Source organism: Pan troglodytes, chromosome 17 (assembly GCF_028858775.2).
Source record: "Pan troglodytes isolate AG18354 chromosome 17, NHGRI_mPanTro3-v2.0_pri, whole genome shotgun sequence".
Classification (NCBI taxonomy): domain Eukaryota; kingdom Metazoa; phylum Chordata; class Mammalia; order Primates; family Hominidae; genus Pan; species Pan troglodytes.
In genome coordinates this window covers 47,506,198-47,514,165 of record NC_072415.2, presented here as the reverse complement: position 1 = coordinate 47,514,165, position 7,968 = coordinate 47,506,198, and positions in this window count along the sequence as shown.

Below are 7,968 nucleotides of genomic sequence, written 5' to 3'. Positions count from 1 at the left end.
AGCTTGGTTTTAAATCCAGCTCCAGTAGTATCTGGCAAGTCACTTGGTACCCTCGGTATCAGGCTTCTTTGTTTGTAAAGTAGAGATCATAATACTAACATTGCAAGGTATTGTGAGAATTAGGAACAATTTACATACAGTCTACTATATGCCGCTATGCCTAACACATATTATGTGCTCAATAAATAAGGATATCATTTTTTCATGATCATTAGTTATATTGTTTTGATGGTATGTGATGTCTTATATCCCCAGCCAGTCTGTGGGTTCCCCAAGGCACTGTTCACACATTCTCATTTCAGCCCCCACCCCCATTGCCTCAAGCCCACACCAGTGTGCCCTCATTGGCAGATGACCTTCATTCCCATCCCTGGAAGTGATGTGGTAAAGTCCCCTAATCAAACCGTACACCAGAAAAGGGTAAGGACAGAAACCTTGGGTGACATAATAGGAAGAGTCCCCCATACCTATGGCCAAATCTCACCCCTACCTTCAGAGAGAACTTCTCATTGATGAGGCTCCAGCAGGAAATGCAAGGCAACCAAGCTGGGGTTTTGAAAAGAATTTAATGATGGGATTAAATGCAAATTTAAGGAAGCCAACAAGAGATGTCAAGGCACCCAAATATTTGTATAGCAGGGGCTGTTGCCACCCTTACTTAGCCTGAAAGGGCAAGGGTGGGAGGAAAGATGTTACCAGAACCCAGTGAGAGCCAGAACCCTAGAAGAGGGCCCAGCTGTTAGTAGCTGCAGGTATAGAGTAATGGTCATACCAGAACTGCTGTCCAAAGCGGGAGAGCAGGGAAGAAACACCTTGACCTCGCTCTCCTTCCTGCAGCTCCAGCATCCTGCTGGTGTCTCACTGTGGTTGAAGCCAACAGGGAGTTAGACAGAGGACTGCAAGGGAGCCTGGGGGGATGTAGGATGCAAGGGTCAGCATCCTAGGGCAGAGAGCAGGATAGTAAAGAGCAGAATAGAACAGTGGTGGAGCAGCAGATGTAGTGTCATCAGCACAATTAGCAAAGACAAAACTGCCAACTGCAGTGGTGTTTGCAACATGCTTGTCAAAGAGAGAATATGCTCAGAAAGGGCTGGACACTTAATTGGCAGGAGGTAGTTGGTATCATTAAGTATTTGCTCAGTAGTTGTTGGGGACACACTAGGAAAACCAAACACAGCCCATTCAGGCAGATTCAGATCAGTGCCAGCAAGATGTGGGGATTTCTTGACCCAGCATCTAACAACAAATTAAGGGAAGATTGTGAAACGCTCTTAGCCAGTCTTGGTCTCATATCCAGCAATCACCATCACATAGCAATAAAATAAACAGAAGTAAACTGAGGCCTGGCGCAGAGAAGGGAAGCAGCCCTCACTGTGGCAGGCCTGAGACAATGAAACATAAGCAAGCAGGTATTAGTTAACAGGAATGTTGGTGTAGGTGGTCCACCCTGGGGTCACTGGAAGCACGACACAGGCAGCAGCCAGAGGCTCTGATGGCATTTGGAGAGACGTTCTGATGTAGCTCACAGACCAGCGGTTATTTTCTTTTTGGAAGAGAAAGCAGTCTGGGAAATAAGCTATGATGCTCAGGGGATTAACGGTGCAGCCCCTGCCGGGAGCAGGTGGTAGCTCAGCGGGCTGAAGAGCCTGTAGCCCCATATCCCTTCCCCACAACAACTGTGAGTTTTATTAAGAGATGCTCAGATTCGATGAGACTGGGGATTATGTGGAACTTATCTTACCACCCATTCGACTCTGTTGATTAAGTTTCTTTCTCTAAGACCTTGTGATGTGAGTGCTTGGGAAGCCAGGCCCTAAAAACCCCATCCCTGTGGTGGCAGGGCCACAAGGACTCTAAGCACTGTTTCCACTTAGGCCCTGTCCCCATAAAGTTCTCCATAAAGGTGACACATAGGAGGAGGATGATAATGGTACCAGCCCCTTCTCTCTTTTTAGTTGTTTTGCGCCATAATACATGAAAAAGTTCTCTGAAAAGGCAAAAATAAGGGCCAAGAAATGTATCTATGTATGCAAATGAGATGTAAACCTAAAGTTTCCTCTTTAGATTATATGTATTCATAACACATATAGGTATGTATTACACATATATATCACCACAAAAGTATACATATACATGTATGTAGCTAAAAACACCTCCCCTATTGGCACCCTGTTCTAAGCACTATTATCTCTCTCATGAACTATTATTCTCACTCCTGATTTTCCAGCTTACACCTTTGCTTCCTATAATCAATTTCAAACACAGGTCATGTCTCACACATGTCCATCACCCTTAAATGGCTTCCCATTTTACTCACAGGAACAACCAAAGTCCTCCAATGGCCTACAAGCCCTCCTGATGTGGCCCCCATCACCCCTCTGAATTCATCATCCCTGGCTCACTCTATCTCACTCCAGCCATAATGGACTCCTTGTTAGTCTTCAAACATGCCACACCTTAGGATTTAGCAGAAGTTATTCCCACTTCCTGGATGCTCTTCCTACAAATACCTGCATGGTTAACTGTCTCCTCTACTTCTTTTTCAATGTCACTTCAATGAAGTCTGCCTTGACCACCCACTTTAAAATTCTTGCACCCCAATCCTCACAGTCACTATATATTTTACCCTGCTCTATTTTTATGTTCACAATGCACAACATTCTATCACACTATTTAGTTTCTTTGTTATATCTGTTGTTTGTTATCTGTCTCCTTCTCTAGAATGTAAGCTCCACAAGGACAATGACCCATGCATCATTCACAAGTGCTCAGCACAGTGCCTAGGATAATAATGCACTCAATAGGTATTTGTTGAATGAATAAACAAATGAATGAATGAATGACCCAGTGCATACCAGGCTTTTCATTGCAGATCTTTATTCTTGCAATATGCCTAGCATAGATCTTGTCACAGATTAATGCTTCTTAAGGGCTAATGATGTTATTTATTCAACAGACACTATTGAGAGCCTATTTTACCCAGAATATCATGGGAGACACTAAGAAATATAAGGAACCCAAGCTTCTTTCATAACGTTATTATCTAATTAGGGATGTGTTCCCCAATATCTGGTTCTTTTATCCTTCCAGATACCTGGAAATTTTTCAACTGCTGGTAAGTGGGTAGGGTTGTATGATTAATTGGACAATGAAACGTGAGCAGGAATGGTAAGTGTCACATCCAGGATGGGTGAGTGAAATGCACAATCTGTCCAGTGATGGTGATCAAAGAGGCCCTTTGCTCCAAGGTACAGTTCCTTGATGGAAAAGACTATTTGGCTTAGATCCTTGAGTCACCACATGTAAGTCAATTGCTTGGAAAATTATCTAGACCTGCAACTGACTTCATGTGTACAGAGTATAAAGCTTTGTGGTGTTGGGCCACTGACATTTGGGAATCTTTTTTTCCTTCATAAAGCAGCCTATCCTGGTAAGTACAGAGGCCAGGGGTGGCAAGGAATGGGGAGAGGTGGCAGCAGGGAGCAGGGGCACTATGAAACTGATAAGAATGATGAGAACTGAATGAACAGCTTTCATGAAGCTGGATGTAAAAGGTGGCTAGTAAGAGATATAATCATTGAGGTATTCATTAAAAGGCAGGAATGTTAAAGAACTGTTGGGTAGACTGGATGTAAAAACCGAGGGTGTTATAAGAATGAGCAGGATTTAGATATGCAGAAAAAAAGGGAACATTGCAGTTTAAACGAATGGCTTCAAGGAAAGCATAATGATGATGATCATGAGGAGGTGGAGGAGGAGGAGCTATTGAGGGAAATGCTCAGTCAGAATTGAAGCCAGCTGAGATTGTAGGGACAGGCTGATCAATTCACCCATCAGTGAGGCCTGACTTACAGAAGCATCAGCATTGGGACAGGCCCCAAACAAGGAGAAGGACATTTCACAGGAGCAAATGTTACTTAAAATTCGATTTACTCTTTTTTGTTGATTTAGGGCGGCTATTTAATTAGTTTTTAGCATTGCACATTGTTTATGGTCATTGTTTCAATAGAAGTTAAAAGTAAGAAACTTTACCATGCCCTTGATTTGTAGACAAAATAACTGTTCCAGATTTCTCTCTTGTCCCCTTGCCACATTTCTGATTTAACAGTGTCTCTGACCTGGTGAATTGCTTCTAAATCATATCACCAGGTTCCCTGAGCTTCTGTTGTGTGGAACTTCTCCCATAAGACAACATCACTAGAGCTGAGAAAACACATCTTCTTTCGTGTCTCAAGTGATAGGTTGTCTGATAACAAATGCAATAGGCCAAACGAACATTTGTGTTCTGAAAATGGCATTCCTCAATGTGGAAAATTCCACAAAATTTGTAGCTTAAGCTGAGAAGTTCACTTTGAAGTCCGCCAAGACTGACCCCTGAGCAAGCCTAGGACTTGCCCATGAACCAAACCAGGCTTGGAAAAGGCTCCAGGAAAGGCCACTTCTTGTCAGTTGTGGATCTCTAATTAATAAATACAAGGTATTCAAATTTGAACCATGTACAAAACTCTGTGCTAAGAGTTATGGGGGTATAAGAGCAGACCAGGTTCTGGCCCACACCCCTCCCAGCTCTATTTGAGTACACATAATTAGTTCTCGAGGAAAGGAGGCTAACAGGGTGTAACAGCAGCCATGGCGTTCAGGCTCCCTTCCTGTCTGCCACCAGCCTCACAGCCTGCTTGCCCAAGCACGTTTTGTGAGCCAAAAAGAGGAACAACCTCAGGAAGAACTTCCTGAGAGAATTCAAAGCACAGACAACTGATAGAAAGTCAAGATTACCTAAAGTTCTAAAAATGAGACAAGGATGAGCTTGATATAAACTTAGCATATGAAGGAATGGTCTATTTCAGGAATATTCCTATTTGTGGGAATTGCTATAAGTTGTTAGAGGATGTGCTCTTTGAAAAAGAGGCTTTCCTCAAAGCCCACCAGGATTTCTCCCTTTCAGAGCTCCTATCCTTCCAATCATTCCTAACTTCTTCTCCTATACTAATGTGGACTCTCTGCCCTTCCAGGTCAGTCTCTCACTACGTCAAATCTGTATACACACACATACACACACGAAGAGAGAGAGTGTGTGTGTGGAAACATAGTGCAGTGGTTAAGAGCTTGGATAGGGATGGGTGTGGTATTCATGCCTGTAATCCCAGTGCTGGGAGACCAAGACAGGAGGATCACTTGAGCCCAGGAGTTTGAGGTTACGGTAAGCTATGACCACACCATTGTACTCCATCCAGAGTGCAAGACCCTGTCTCTGAAAAAAGAGAGAGAGAGAGCTTGGATGGTGGAGCCAGACTGCCTGGCTCAAACCTGAGCTTTATCACTCTTTAGATATGTGACCCTAACACCAACTTACTCAGTCTCCCTTTACCTTGGTGTCCTCATCTATAAAATGGGGTTAATGATGGTATTTACCTCCTAGGGCCCTTCTGGGAATTACATGGAGTGATAGGTGTGAAACACTTTGAACAGTGCCTGACATGGAGTGATAGGTGTGAAACACTTTGAACAGTGCCTGACCTGTGCCTGTGTCATCTGTTGTTATTGTTGTTGTTGTTCTGTGTGCATTTCAATTTAATAGGCAGATGGGAGAGCCTTTGCCACATGCTAGGATATGGACTATAAGATAACTATTGTGCATTTCCCTCTCCCACTCTTTTGACTCAAAGACTGAGGCTTCCCACTGTGACCTGTGGTTCCTGCGATGTAGAAAACAGGGGTTGACAGGTGCTCTCCTCTGTTCTCCGAGCTACTATTTCTTAAACAGTCAAGAATCACCTCTCAAAATGGCTCGACTTGTTACAGCAGCTTTGGGCTTCCAATTTGCCACCGCTCATGTCTAGAGGAAGGACAACAAGCAGCACAATGGGTCCTCAGCTATGCTCAGGATAGAAGGGGGAAGTGCCACCTGCCATTCTGTCTGGCATCCTTTATGAGAAACCCACGCACTGCCCTCTTCATCTTAGCCCACCATGAAACCTTTAGTCTCTGTCCTCTTTCCCTACACACTCTCCTACCCCAGGACACTGTGGGGCATTGTATAAAAATACAATAGTTCCTAAATGGTTCAATAACAGCATCCCATCTGTGTTCACATTTAAAACAATTCACAATTCCAGCCGATAGCTAGACTCTAGCAGCAGGTAGGGCTGGGGAGGGAGCTTTCCTGAGTCATTCTCCCCCATTGCTAGGGCTCACAATTCAAAGAACGGCAGTATTAGTGGTAGCTGGGCAGTCAAGAAATGCTTCTCAAAGGCCAAAGGACTTTAGCAGATGCTGGAGCAATGGTTCATAACAATACGTAAGGCTTGGTCAGAAACGGTCAAAGCGTGCCAGACGTGGGAATTGGCAAAGACAAAGGTGCAACAGAAATTGATGTGCACCTGCACAGGATGGTGCTACAATTATGACAACATGCAAATGAGTGTGCAGGGGCATAAATATACACAGATGTATTTATTTATATTAGAGGACATTTCACACTACACAATACATCAGCTTATGTTACCTCATTTGATTTTCACAATTGATCTGTTGGATTGGCAAGGTATGATATGATTCTTCATGTCACAGGGAGGAAATTGAAGCTCAGAGAGAGGAGCAACTTGTCTAGTTCTTAAAATCAGCAAGTATGGAACTTGGATGTCAACCCACAAGTTCTAATTCTAGGTTCAGTGCATTTTTCCAGATGCCCTCTCTCCTTTCCTTCTCCCCTTTCCCCTCGACTCCTCTCCTCTTTTTTCCTTCTGTCCCTCCCATTTGTTTCTCTCTTTCTCCTCCCCACCTCTTAGCAGTCCTGTGCTTGGACAAAGGTTTTGCAGGTAAGTCAGGCTCCTAGAATAAGGCTCCTTTGTGCCAGATGAGCTCATATATCCTTGCAAGTCTCTCTTATAAAGAATGAGTCCCAATGGTTAGAGTGCTAGCCTGTCCATGTGTGCCATCTCCAGCCTGCTGCAGGGCTGGAGCTCCCATTTGTATGTTCTCTTACCACTGGGGAGTCGAGTGTACCTGAGGCAGAGGGGAGTCCTTCTCAAGAGACTCATCTGCTCAATCATGCCGCACCAGGAACATAATATCCCAGTGTGGGAATAAGAAAAAGGACAAGAGAAAAGGGGCCTGGGGAAATAACCAGCCTTAAGAGAAAAAAAAATGCCAGTATGGCTGGCTGGATTGCTCATATTGATGGAGCTAAATGCACTTAGGGGGCTATAACGATAAACAAAAATAAATAGAAAAAGAATTGAATCGCCAAGGAGGAAAATGTCATGCTGCATATGTAAATGTCACTATCAGATAGTCAGTCATTCCTGGCCATCCAACTGGACCAGCAATTGATCACATCTTAGCCCAAGAGACTTGAGAATGTGAAGAAAGATACAACCTGGTCTCTGAGATTGCCCCTTTTCAAGTGATTTCTGGAATCTTCTTTGGTTTGGGGTCCCCATAGGAATCCTGGATGCAGGTGCAGGTGTCCCATCCCACCACACATACACACACACACACACACACACACACACAATCACAGATCCCATCTAGACTTGCACTCACCAAGATCCTATGCCAAAAACTTCTCTTCATATCAGACCCTAGTCTCCTCCAAGATGCTCCACCTGGAAAGACTTTGATCATCTCATCCCAATATGAGTGACTTCCAAGAAAGGAGCTTCCAATGCTTTGTCCTGGGTAACATATGAATGCCCATGCCTTAAGCCAAGGAATAAGACTGCAGGCAAAGCAGTCTTGGAGGGCACACCCCTTATTTTCCCCCAGTGTCCCAGCACAGGGAAGTAGAGAAGTATTAGAAGCTCTATCCTTGACTCAACCTTCAATTGCAGTGCTAGGGACAGGGACAGAGGGGTCCTGGACTCCCCAGTTCCCACTCCAATTTGCACTTCAGGAAGCTTAGGGCCTGATGTGATCTCCAGAGTTAGCAGGCAGTAGGGCCATCTGCTAGCAAATAAGAGTCCCAGG